Source organism: Callithrix jacchus, chromosome 6 (genome assembly GCF_049354715.1).
Source record: "Callithrix jacchus isolate 240 chromosome 6, calJac240_pri, whole genome shotgun sequence".
Classification (NCBI taxonomy): Eukaryota; Metazoa; Chordata; class Mammalia; order Primates; family Cebidae; genus Callithrix; species Callithrix jacchus.
The window spans coordinates 52,631,132-52,645,952 of NC_133507.1; positions in this window are offsets into that span (position 1 = coordinate 52,631,132).

Sequence of the window (14,821 nt, forward strand, 5' to 3'; positions counted from 1 at the left end):
CTCTGTACTTTAACTTCACCCCCACACCTTTTAGTTCTTTGCTGTTTCTCTTTAGGTCTTATTGTATGATGTATTGAAAAGTTGTTATAGTTATTATCTTTTTTTATTGGTTCATCATTTAGTCTTTCTACTTAAGAGTAGTTTATACACAATTACAGTATTATAATAATTCTGAGGGGTGTTTTGTTTTGTTTTTGGAGACAGAATCTTGCTCTGTCATCCAGGCTGGAGTGCAGTGGCATGATCTCTGCTCACTGCAACCTCCACTCCTAGGTTCAAGTGATTCTCCTGCACCCAGCCTCTATTTATTTGAAGAATGTCATTGGTATTTTGCTAGGGATTGCATTGAATCTGCAGATTGCTTTGGGTAGTATGAACATTTTAACAATATTGATTCTTCTAATCTATGAACATGAAATATCTTTCCTTTTTGGGGTCCTCCTCAATTTCTTTCATCAGTGTTTTATAGTTTTTATTATAGAAAACTTTTACTTCTTTGGTTAATTCCTAGGTATTGTATTTTATTTGTAGCTATTGCATCATTTTTATTTTCAATAAAAGTGAATCGTCTTTTTACAAAACCATGGCGTCCTGGCAAAGCTGCATCACTGGGGTGGCTTCTGGCTGAGGAAGAGGCTCTAGGTGGAGAGGAGTGTGAAGCCGTTGGCAGGCGTGCCTTCGGTCGTGCTGTCGGTGCTGGCTGCCTTACTGACTTCACCCTGCTTCTTGGATTTCTGGGTCCCTTTCTTGCCTCCTGCTTTTTTAGACACAGGCTTCTTCTGGGATGGAGACTTGGCTGTTTTGGCTGCGGGTGATGTGATGATGGCTTCCAACTTTCCTTTGGATCCCCACCTCTTCGCTAGCAACTCAGGGTAGATGTTGGGTAACATTCCCCTGCTGGCTATGGTGACTCCTTTTAGCAGCTGATACAGCTCTTCATCATTGGCCACAGCCAGCAGGATGTGCCAGGGCGTGACCCGTCCCTTCTTGTTGTCTCTCGCTGCATTGCCAGCCAGCTCCAGAATCTCCGCTACTTCCTTCTCCTTTCAGTGAGAAAGTATTAATAGTTATTTTAGAAGCCCATCCTGATGGTCATCCAGAGGACCCTGGATGCTGGGTCCCACTCCTGGGACACTGCTATCTCTAATCAGCTGGGCAGCTCCTGACTTCCCTTCCCACAGAGCCAAACCATATAAAGTTCTTCCAGAAGAGTAGCTACAGAGGACTTGGGACTCAGCTTTTTCAATTGATTCTCTTCTTTTTTTAGAACCATGTCATCCTCTCTGCTGCCTCCATGCTTCTGACTTGCCAGTCTTCTGCTTTTTCTTTAAATGCATGCCTGATTATCTGATTGAAATAATCTGTGTGATTTATAAGGGAGCCTCAATTACATATGGCTTTTTAGTGTTCCCTGAATATTCATTTAAATCATGTGTAAATAGGAATTGAGACTGCTCACCTTCAGAGTTCTTAGAAAGACTGAGTTGTCCCTTGACAATTACAAAAACAACGATTTTTTTCAAATCTAAGGGGCTTCACTTGAAGTCAATACAGGTCATTTGGCTGAGGAGGCAGGTACAGGTACTCCTGTTCTTCCCCACTGTTTTCAATTTCTTGGCTCCCACATCAGCAAGCTGGAAGACTCTGCCTCTCTGATGCGAATTTAAGAAATTGCCTGGGAAGGCCACTGTGGTAATGTTGGTGGCAGTAGCCGTTCTCTAGCCATTGTTCTTTGCTCCAGATGTGGCCATCATTATATGACATGTTCCCATTTTAATAACCCAGACCAAGAAAGATACATTATGTTCAGCTCTTCCCCAATACATATCTCACAAAGAAGTGTAGATTGGGAAAACATTTATATTTTTAAAATCAGTGACATCTGTGCATTGAGATTTACCTAACTGACACAGATCAGTAAACCTTTGGCCTTTCGTTTTTGGTTAAGCCAAAGCACCTTGGCTTATGGCATATGTAAGATGCCAGGAAGCCTGAGGATCCTCTGACAGAGTTAACTGTACCATTACCTGTCACAAGGCTTTATTTACTACGATTTATAAAATATTTTGTTTTAAGCATTAGATGAAAATTGGTATGTTAATTCCATATCATGACGGGCATTTCATAAAGACACAGAAAATAACATTTAAATATTTTTCCTTATCAAAGAAGAGGGTTTGTGAGAGTAAAAATTCTTCGGCTCCTTACTGGAAATGAGAAACTCAATCTTCCTACAGGCAAGATTCCTATCTCTACAACTATTAGCTTCTAAGTTGTATCAGTTAAGAATCTAACAAAATGTTTGGTTTCTAAAATTACTGACCTATGTTCCAAATCAGTTTTTTAAATAGAAAACTATCTTACTCCCGTCACCCTTGCTGGTCACTGGAGAGATGGCTTGAGAAATGCCTGCCATCAAACTTGTACTCAGTAGTATATTTCTTATTAAATTAGCAATGTGAAAAACAAAAAGAGAAGTTAGTAATTTCCTACAGCTCCTAAACCACTTTATTCTTCCAACAGAAATGTTACAGCACATTACTCCAAAATGTGGACTAGGACCCTTGGGTATTTTACAAGTGAACAATGGCTGAGTCATTTAATTTAAGAAACACAGCTAGCTAAGCACTTATTTCTTTGAGCAAAAATTTCAGAGGGCTTTTTATCATGCTTGCACAAGATCCAGATATCTGAAGACTCCGTAAATCCATAAATACCCTCTGGCATGATGGGCCATTACAGCTCTTAAAGACTCATTGCTGTCTATAGGATCAAATGCATGCTTCATGTGGAAGCCTGGGAGGAAGATTTATATGTTGACCATTCCAAATCACATCTCTATTTAAAACTCACTGTCTTGGGAAAGAACTTCAAACTATTTTTGCCTGCTGGTATGAAGCATTAAGTTTCCTGCAGAGAGTTTCAGGAACATTCAATTCCCTAAGCTTACATATGTACACACCTGTAACCAAATCTCTTCTCTTTTTTTTCTCCCCAGGGGATGGAACTCAGCTTGGTAGGTAAGTCTCATGGGCCCAGACCTAATACTTAACTCAAACTTGACCGGAGTCACATAAATCACTTCATCTTTTGGAAAGATGAGTGTTGGAATGAAGAGCTAAATTTCTTTCCAAAGGCCATCTGTGTTTTGCTCAAGACCAGAAGGAGAAGCAGGGCAGTGCCACCTCATTAAAGAAACAGAAGAAGCTTCCAGAAGCTGGGAATGTTAGCAATGTCATGTGGACAGGAAAGGTTAGAGAGGATAGGTACTCTGAAGAGGACCTTAGGTGCCAACCTTTTTCCATTTCTCACAACAACAGGTTATTTGGTCTTGTTGGTTCTACCTCTATCATGTTTTCAAACTGGATACCTCCTTTCCATTGGTTCTCCTGTAGCCTTGGTCCGGGCTATCATCAACCCAGCCCAGGACTATTTGTCTCTCTGTCTGCTCCATGTTGCTGAGAGAATATCTCTGTTATCTGTACAACTGATTGTATGTCAAGCCTGGTCCTCCTCAATTGGAAAGTGTTTCTTTCACTAACCTGTCCTCTCCACCACCAGACTTCCTATTGTTTCCTGAAACCATCTCAGTTCATTCCTATTTCCCTCTGCATAGAACATTCTTTTATATCTCTGCCCTCATTGTTGAAGTTCTAAGCTCCCAAGAAGCCCCTTTAGCCTACCCAGTGAGAATTCATTTGTCATATCCTCAAAGCATAATCTTAATATTCATCTCCTGCCTTGTGCTATATTTTTTTTATTGGAGTACATCTGCCTTTCCCCCACATTGTAAACCCTCCAGGAGCATATCGCCCAATGCCTAATGTAGAGCCCATATGTAGCTGCTATTCAGTCAATATGCATGGGATAAATGTGTATATGTACACAGGTAAGTGGATTTGACAATTGATTTTTGAAAGAAGAGAGTTAGTGGAGTCAAAGAGATAGAACTCAGAATTCAAGAGAGTAAGGTGAGAAAGGGGAATGAGAAACTAGAAGCCTCTTGCGGAATGATATTATGAAAATATTCTACACATCTATGGATTTGTATGTGTGGAGGTTGTTCTCATATACTACTAGTTTCTCTCTTCCTATTTCTTATCTATCTGTAGCCTAGAAAATTCATTTGCTTATCATTCCCTTATTCAGCCCTGATGTGTTAGCTACAGCAACATCTTTTCTGATCTCTAAGCCTCACACATCTCAGATTTGTTTAGTTAATGGTATTGGCATGGAAATATTTCTATAGCCTGGTTTTGTTTCTGGGTTATTCTGCATTACACTGCTGGTGCATTCTGATACATCAGCTATTTTTTAAAATCATTTTTATCTTCAGAACATTCTGAAATTATCTCTAGGTCAATTCAAGTTTCATATTTTACATTTCTTATTTTCCCTGAATATTAAAATGGATTTTACTCTATCACCTTAAAAAATTGAATACCAGCATGTGATGTCATTTAAGGCTTTTTGAATAGGTTTCTCTTTGTTCCTCAATATCACCAATTTCCTATAAGCACAAAATGCTCCTGTTTGCACCATCACATGTTAAGACACTATAGAACCTCTGGTGTCTAAGGACCTTCAATCGGCCTTGGCAAAGTCCCTGGGATCACAACCCAGGTTGTCCTGACTACGGTTTCCATCCTAATAGCCAACACTTACCCTTGGGGCCCCTTTTCCCACTTCCTCTGTCTTTATATCCACATGTACCATAATAGCTGTGACCCACCTTTTACCACACCCAACAACTACTGGGTAAGCACCCATGTAATTCTCATAAGTTATTGTCACCAGGCCAACTTCTAGAATGGTCTCTGATTTGCTCTCCCACACCTACCACCTGCCTCTGCTTACCCCAAAAGATTCCCATCCCTTGGCTGAGGATCCTTAATGATAGAAAATCTTGCAACAGTAGGTGAAGAATGGGTCCAATCTAATTTCCTTTCTCACCACCTGCATGTTCTCTATCCGCCCTGTGCCTTCCCCTAATTTTTTTCCTTTACATGTTTTCTGATGCTTTTCTATGATGTTCCAAAGAGAGTCACATTTCCCTCTGCTCCTCTTTTTTTTTTTTTTTTTTTGAGACGGAGTTTCGCTCTTGTTACCCAGACTGGAGTGCAATGGCACGATCTCGGCTCACCGCAACCTCCACCTCCTGGATTCAGGCAATTCTCCTGCCTCAGCCTCCTGAGTAGCTGGGATTACAGGCACGCACCACAATGCCCAGCTAATTTTTGTATTTTTAGTAGAGACAGGGTTTCACCTTGTTGACCAGGATGGTCTCGATCTCTTGACCTCGTGATCCACCCGCCTCGGCCTCCCAAAGTGCTGGGATTACAGGCGTGAGCCACCGAGCCTGGCCCCCCCTCTACTCCTCTCTACAGCTCTAGTTCATTCAGCCTTGACTACAGAGTTATTATTTGTAACAATAGCTAAAAATGATTGAGTCCTTACTATAAGCCAGGCCATGTACTTTTACGTGGATTATCTTACTGATTCTTCATTATAGTTTTATAAGGAAACACTACTACTTTCATGCCCACTTATAGAGTGGAGAACTGAGGCTTAAAGAGATAAAATAACCTGCCTGAGATTGCACAGCTGGGCAACAATAGCAGCAGGAGTTTGTTGCATTCACTCTTTTTTTACCCACCATGCTTGCTCAGAGCCAAGTGCTGCTCACGGATTGCTCATACAGTAGGGTAGTTTGGAGATGCTGACATCTTGCATTCAGTCTGCTAAGTACCAGGCAGCCTCCCTGGCAGAGTGCCTAGTGACAGCTGCCATGGAAACGACCTTTCTCCACACCTGCTCAGACTGCATCTATCTAGGGGAGTCTCCCTGGAACCTTGGCTAATTCTGGTCTGATCCCTTCCTTCTGAAAACTCCACCCTCAGGGCAGGTGACATGCCAACTGGCATCGGCCAGAAAGCAGCCACTTGTAGCCCAACCTGCCCTTGGAGAAACAGCATCAAAACAAACTTGTACAGTTCATACCAAGAACTCCTTCCCCCACACACTTTTCCCTCATAGCTTCCTAATGGAACTACAATGCCATTCTCCTGCCCTTGCCTGCAACTTCTGCTTACAGTGCTGATTAAGAACTGATGAAAAATCTGAATATAATTAAAAGCAAACATCGACACAAATACTTTCCTCACAAATTCTTCCCTGTCATCTTTTCCTGCCCTTCACTTAGAGGACTTGCTGACATGTATTACTTTTATTTCTTCAAATAAAATATTTGAAACTAATTATTTCAGAGTAAATTTTAAAAAGCTATGATCCTCTTTACCAGTTCTGTGTATGATATAAAGAACCAAATACCAGACTGGTTTTAGCTCCAGCTCAGCTTTGAACTTCAAGTTTTTGGATGTTTCTTCTTGGTGAACCCCAACTGCCACCATCACCAACACCCCCACCTAGAATCCCATCAGAAAGATTTGTGAAGAGGAAAAGTTACTGGATTGATTTTTTCAGGTATTACGATCTTCCCTGCTGACATCCTCAGAAATTCTTGAAATATACATAGGTTTTTAGAAACTAAAGGTTTTTAAAAAATTATCTTATTTTCCACCAGCTGAATATTATCGTTAAAATATTCTTTATTAATAGAGCTCAGCACCCAAACCCACATTACCTAGAGATTCAGTATCACTGTTTTTGTGTGTCTGTGTCATTGTGTTCTTACAATGCGTCCTCTGAAATATGGCCACCTGGGCAAGCAATGCTGCCATGCTCTTTTCTCGCACAGTGATGGGTAGAAATGGGACAGAGACGGTTAAACCTTGATGGTAGAGGTGGAGGGTGTGATCAGGGAAGAATACACCTGGGCATTTGTGGGCAGCAGGATAGTATGGGCTGGCTTAGGAGAAGGGGACAAAGTGGATGAAAGAAGGTGGCAGGTCTGAGGAAAGCCATGGTGGTGGGGAGACCAGGTGGGTGCCCAACATAGCCCTGGAATCCAGGGTCCACCCTCTCCTCATCCACCAGCTGGGCCCACTGATTTATTCTTTTGGCTCTCTTTAGTCTCCTAGTCATCAATTCCCCTTTCACTCTTGCCACGGCTGCACTTTTCCCTTCTCCCAGAACTTGGCTTCAGCCTTGCCAGTAGTGCCCTTTTGTCCTTGCTCCTGGCTCCAGAGCTCCAGGTGTTGCCAAAAGCTACTGGCTTTGGGGGCTTGATTGAATTTCTATTTTCAACATGAGGGAACAGGAGGTTTGGCATCTCTGTTGGCTGGAGTTTGAAATGTGAGCTCCTGGACTGTCTTCTGGGTGCTACTCTGCATTTACTACACATCTGAGCAATAAGGGTAGTGCCCTGTGTCATTTAGTTGCCCTTTAGCATTGTGAAATATATGCTCATGTGCAGCAGAGGGTGAATATGTAATAAAGGCCTGGAAGATGTATCTCAATGCATTGGTTTGTGGAGTGAATGGGAGGGAGTGAAGGTATTAATAAGCTGTGGGCTGTGTCGGGGCAGCCATTTGGTCCATCTATGCATCTCTCCATACCCAGCTTCAACCATAAGCATGGGCCCAATCACTCAGTTAGAACTTACTGAAGACAGGAATGAATGAATGAATGAATGAATGAGTGAATGAGTGAGTGAACAAATTAATAATGCTGCCTGGAAACAAAAGAGGACAGGAACGTGAAAGTAAAGGATTGCTTTGTCCGAAAACCATACAGGCAGTGAAGGGCACACGTTTTCCCGGCACTCGGGAAAGCCCTACCACCGGCAGCAGCTCTCATGAGCTAGGATGCTGCACAGAAGGTATGAGAGCATCTAAACAGCCTGCACTTCTTGATGGCTTAAGATAAATATTCATACTTAATACTGGTTCTAGGGTATGAATTTTTAGACTATAATTTTTTAAAATTTATTATAGTTTTAAACTTAATTGGGTGAAAATATTTATTGGTGGGGGAGGGGATGCAATTACCCAATTATCAAAGCTAGAATGAATCCTAGGAGGGACACTAAAACTATCTTTAAGTACTGTGAGGATTTTATTACAGCAACTCTTAAAACAATAATGAATGTTATGTGTTCCTCAGCCATTTTTACAACGGAAGAGGAGCACACCATTTTCAAACAGAAAGCAGACTCGCATTTGTGGCGGAAGCAGCAAGAAACGACTCCGTGCCAACAAATCCTCCTCACAAACCCCCACCACTGAAAAAAATCACTTTTCTTTGAACATTCAAAAAAGGAGGAGTGGGTGGAGAGGGAAACTCTAGTGAAGCTACAGACAATAAAACGGAGATGTGGGAAATAGCATTAAAAATATGTTGGCATTTTCCCAAATGGGGAGTGCTGACAACTATAATCCTCTTACTCAAATCACATCAGCAATGAGATAAATGAAATAAAAACATGATCTCATGTGACCAGAGTGGCTATTTGTCCACAGACCTTCATTGCATTGAATCAATCTGTACCCCCCAAAATGGGACATAGTAGAAAACACAGTTAAGGAGGCTTTTAAAACACATCATCGAGATTACAGCACCTTTTAAAATAAACAGCACTGAATAGCAACACAGGTAAAATGTCATTGTAAGACGGAGTTCCGATATTCAACGGCGTGCTTTATGGCTTTCCAGTGTGTGATAAAATCTGTTCACCAGATGTACTATATGTCTCCTGTGTAGCATACTTGAGCATCCTGTAGGCCCGAGGCACATTTATTTCATGTAATTGCCTTTCCTGTGCACACCTTGGGGCACCCTAATTCTCCATTTTATTTCAGGCACTGTACAGGGTACCATCTGGTAGTTTTAAACCCATCCTGTTTTATGGCACTACTGCAGTGGCTGTATTCAGCTGTACTGCAGGCTTTCGGTGGAGACAGACTTCTTACTACCAGCTATTTATTTTTGCCTGAAATAAAGTAGCCTTGAACTATCAACATGCAGGATTCACACGTAGATCATCACCAGTCTATACGAGCTAGATGGAGATTCCCAGACAACCTGCAGACTCCAAGCATTTCCAAATTGCTTTACACACAGCTGTTAACTGATAGAACTGGGATTCTAAATTCTTCGCCTACTTCTGCATGTAATGATATCTTTTTAGTATCTCATTTGTATTATTTCAGTTCAGAAGAGCACAAAAATAAATGTGTTCCATTACATCTGGAAAAGTACTGCAGAGAAATCGCTTCATATACAAAGCTGCACACCTCATTACGAGATTCGTCACTCATTTCAAACCCAAACTTATCGCTGTCCCTCATCAGCATGGCTTTGTTTTGCTGTTGTTTTCCTTAAATTGTTAAATCATTTTTTCAAGGGAATTTGCAAGATCTTGAAAAGGCAAGTTTGGAAATAATAGACTTGGCAGAAGGAAAATAAATCTCAGAAGCACGCAGCTTTTTGGCAGCAGGTCCCCTATGAGCATGCCCTCCTCTATTTGTACACCAATTAGATAGGAAGTCACTCTGTTTTCTCTGAGAATTCATCTTCTGCTTCTGACCAACCCCTGTCCCCCCACCAATGTGCCAACAGAGCTGGGCAAGCCACTTTGACAAAGGGTCTCTGATATGCAAATAAAGCACACCCAGCTGCATGTTTCCAAATTAGTCATTGTTTACCTACTGATTCCTGCCTCACCAAATCCCTCTTTCTGCATGTGTCATGCATTTCCCCTTCTCCTATCCCTTCCCTGTGCAACAGCTAAGGTCTGTAGGCCCCCTCAGAATGGCAATGAGAAGGAGCCAGGCCAGGGACGAGGTGAGTGATGAGTTGGCTTGCGAGTCACTGCTGCCTCTTGACATGTGTTATCTCGGCATTGCCCAGGGAGAAGATTACTAGTCTTTGGCTGGAGATGCAGAAAGCCTTCCAGTGTACAATCTGCTACCTGGCGTCAATGACTTGCATAAATAAATAAACCAATCAGGAGGTGCTGGCTTTACTACCGGCACCCGGGCTGGCCTTCGTTATGGCTATGGTAACAAGTACAGATGAGAAAATATTTAAGGTAGAAAAATGCTGGATCTTGACCCGTTTGCCACAGATTCTTTACATGTTTTGCATTTGTGGCAATGACAAATGTAGCTAAATGCACCTGGATGTAGCTGTCTGCTGTGATCTAAAGCCTTTTTGAATGAAAAGAAAAACTAACTCTGTTATTTATTGTTGGAAGCAGAGTTTACTTTGCTGTCTTTAACCTCAGCAGAAATCAGAAATGCCAGTTTAACAGCAAGCTGATGAGTTCTGGGGAACAGAGCAAAGAGTCGTTGGTTGGAGTCTTGTAAATCAGTAGAAGACCAGTGACCAAATATATTCATATTTATTTTCCTGGAGTTTTCCCCTCTTCTTTGACTCTCAGGCAATCTTGTTCTATAAAAATGTTAATGCTGGTCTGAATATGATGGGTGATTTTTTTTCCCCACAGCTCTGTCAAACAGATCTTCCCAATAATTAAATGTGCATCCTTGAGCTCTAAGAGCAGTCTTGTTGAAGAAAGCAACCGCAAATCCAACTAACCTTTGAAGAATGAGAGTGTCAAAGTATAAGCAGATGTTTTAATTTGCACAATGCTGGGATTTTTGGGATGCCAAATGTTCCTAAAATAGTTATTGTATCTAGACAGCAGGAGAAAGATATACTCAGAAATGACCTACACGCCTCTCAGTGACAGACATTGTTTTCTTCAGAAGTGATACTGAATGTGTTGCTAAGAAATCTGTGTGTTAATCAGCATTTAATGAGAAGGTATCACAATCCTATGATTATAATATATGAGAAAAAAAACAAGAGCGCACTTCAGAATTTTAAAGTACACACACACACACACACACACACACAGTCTTTGTAAAGTCCATAGCTAAAACAAAGATGGGACACAATAAAAGGGCTCATGCTATTCCTTGTGTAGGTATTAAAGGTTCCTAAAAATGACTTAAGAGATGCCTGTTATTAAAGCCAAAAAAGGAGGATACATACTTTAGCCATGAAGTTATACCATTATGTTATCTAGCCAGTTGAACTTGCATTGCTTTAGGGAAATGTTAGCACATGTTCTTCACAAGTGAGTGCAGGCAGGGAAGATTTATATTAGACATCAGGAAAAATGTTCTGACTTTCAGAAGAGTTGTGAGAAGCCAAATAGTTTACCCAAGAAGGCTGTGGAATTTACCTCCTGGAGATTTTTAGCAGCAGACAGGAGACCCATATGTTTGGGTTTATTTCAGAGTCTTTGAAATGAATAGAATGGGCTTATTAAGATTTTCTTAGTCCTTTTCTTTTGTAGCTTGCCTGAGAACAGGTTAGACATTCGGTCCACAAAGCCAGGCTCTGCACGACTTCCCTGTAAGTCCGTCTTCTCTCAAGTCTTAGCCATATCCTACCAGAACCTCTTGATCTAAAGGGTTAAACTAAGGGACTCTGGTGCACTGCTGCTAACGGGTTGAGGGAGTATAAACTGGTGCAATCTCTGTGGTAGACAATTTCTCAAAATCTACCAAAATTAAAAATGCACTTGTCCTGTGACCCTGCAATTACATTTCCCGGGCTTTATCTCTTAGATCTATTTATACATTTCAAAATGACCTATGGATTCATGATTTATTACAGCAGTGTTTTTAATAGCAAATAATTGAAACAGCCTTAATGTCCATCAAAAGAAGGCTGGTTAAATAAGTTATAGCATATCTGTGTTAAAGAAAGAGGCAGCTCTATATGGCCTTCTAAAAAAGGATTTCTAAGGCACACATTTTTAAAATTAGGTACAAAATATCACATATACTATGCTATTGTTTGTGTGTTTTCCAAAAGGAGAAGAGAGACATACTTTCCACAGCATAAAAAATAACTTTAGAACTATTATATTTTTTGTATTGATACTATGTGTAATATCGATTAACATCAAATACATGAATATTAAATAAATGACTAAGAGAAAATAAGGGAATTCTTTTCCAAATCAAACCCCCCAACAAAGTAGGGAATTCATTCTGTCTTATCTCTGGTTCCCTCCTTGATTCTTATCAGGAAGCCACTGGGATCAGATGGTCATGGCAGTGTGCAAGGAGGGAGTGGAGTGGGGGACATGGGACACGTCTTCTTGACCTCAGTTTTCTTGTTCCCTTCCTGCAGCTATACATTTCAGAAGACAGAGAAGAGGAAGAAGGAGGTAGAGTCTGGTGCGAGGGCACCAGGGAACATTTCCTTACTTCACAATTTGGTGAACTGAGCGGAACTGCCTGATAGTAAATGGAGGGTAAACTCCTGCCTAGGGTCATGGAGAAAGGCAGGACAGTCCACCTGTGACCAAGAGATGACCAGATCCACAGAGGAAATGCAGAGCCACTCTCCAACTGTACCCCCATCATGCACAAGGTGAGAATCCAGCCCGTCTATTAGGGTTCCCCTTATTAAAGTATATGTCAAAAAGGCCTGGTAGAAATGTAACTCTGTGATATTAATTTTGGAAAGTCTCATCTAGAACTTTCTGGGAAGTATTTGAAAGCACAGTTGTGGAATCATTTGAAGACTCAAACATAAATATTAAACGCTTCTTGGATACAGCAGTTGGAATATGCAACAGATAAAGGTTGATATCAGAGAAATGAGAGACGTGGCAAGTGCTTAGCCTCTCTGAGACTCAGTCTCAATGTCTCACCATCAGGGATAGCTAGCTAGCTCATGGAATTATTATGAGGGTTCATTGTTACAATTTATTCCAAAATCCACCACAGCACTGAGAACATAGGCAGCACTCAAGAAGCAGCAGCCAGTGGTATTCTCTGCTAAAATATTTGCCACCTCAGCCACTTTGATTCTGCTCCAGAGGGCTTTTCGCTCATCCCATTGGTGATGCAAGGCAGGTTAATTAAAGATGTTCTCACCTAATCTAAAAAGTCAAGACATCGGTCCACAAAAAACCAGAGTCATCATGTAGGCAGCTATTTAACACTTTGGGTAGAATATTTCTCCCCCTAAAAACAGCCTACTTTAAAGAAGGGAGAGTTAAGGTTCCAGGATCTTACTCCTGAGATTTTTATTTAAAGAATACCCCATCTTTATTCGCAGCAGAGAGGCTGAAGATTAAAAATTAGCCACTGTATAGTAGCTGAGCAGTAACAATTTTTCATAAAGGTTTTTAGTACACATTTGGGATTATAATTTCAATATTATGCAAATGCATTTTATGGATCTGTAATACAGAATGTGTACTGGCGTTAATGTGCATTAGCGGGCAAGAAGAAAAGGCTCCAAATGAGCCATTTTGGTGTCTGCTTTCAACATGTATTATGAATAATAAGTAAAATGTTATGATTTAGAACAAATAATATAAAATCTGAATTCCTCTTGATGCACATCAGTGACACAGTCCTACGCAACGCCCATGGAATTCTTCCATTGGACACAATTTTAAACTGGCTCGTAAACAATATATTCCTCTTTCTGGCTTGTCTTCTTGAATGAGATGTGAAAATAAAATGTACATATTTATTATGAATAGGGGACAGTTTCCCCCATTGCTCAAAATCAGGCATGAACCAGATGAATGTATTGGAAAGGTCGTGACACCATAGTGGTCAAGAGTAGCCCAGGCTACTCCTATTTTAGAGGCTCTGAGTAATGAAAAGTGAAGAAACATCTAAACAGGGTTATAGAACTTGCATATTTTCAGTGAATCAAATTAACAAATGTAATGCCTTTAACACAAAATATTTAATACAAGATGATTGTATTATTCCAAAGACATCTAAACGATGTGTAAGTAATCTTCCTTAATATAGTGGGCTGCAAACCTTATGTTCGAAAATGGGAACTTGAGTTGAAATTTGTCTGATGTTTATTTTCTTTCAGCCTTGTCAGTGTGTGCTTTTGTAATTGCAGATAGTAATAAAATTCTCAAAAACTAATTTTAAGGCTTTTCTTAAAGGCAGAGAGGACTGAGCCAAACAACTGGCTTCTCATGATAAAGCCTAAAAATGTTTGTTTCCTTTTTAAATTTATATTAATATTTCCATGTTCCAATTTTGCATGTACAGAGGTGGTAGCTGGTTATTTTAGGAGTAATCCAAACTTTCTATTTGCATTGATTTAATTAAGACTTTCAGAGCTATTGATCCTGTTTCTTGAATTCATGCTTCACACCTGCCCCCTTCTTGGGTAACCTGCAGGAATACAAGATCGCACTGTCCAATGAGGATGGACTAAGCATTCAGCTGAGTAACAATAATACAATCATCTTGTCTCTCAGACAGGTGACCCCCTTAACTTAATGTTTTTTAAATACCACTATGTCCATGACATATTCAAAATGATACTAAAAACATCAAAGCATTTAGTTATCTCTGTGTTAAGTGTTGTATATGCTTTATCTCAACTGACTTACAAAGCAACCTCACAGGTAGATTTTATAATCCCCATGAAATGGTTGAAGAATTTGGAATTTAAAAAGACTAAGTAATTTGTACAAAATCACGATTATACAACCCAAATTCTTGACCAGTATATGATCCTGAATCCACTATTAATGTAGTAGATAATTGTCTTGGTTTAATTTATCATATAAGTAACAGAAATGGTGTTTGGTCTTTACTCTGACATGAACACTACAATTGACACTCAAATCTGATCTAATTTCAACCACTCATTGCTTAACTTCACTACTTATCTACATTGCTGCATTTGTCTGCTGCTTTCCATTTCCCCCAATACTTTTCCATTCAAGATGGAGGTCTGTGGAAGGAAAGATGGATACAGCAAGAGGGTCTATCCAAGAACCCAGTAAATATGCTGCATAAATAAATCAGGTGTTCTAAGTTTGGCAAGTTAAATTCAGCAAAAAATC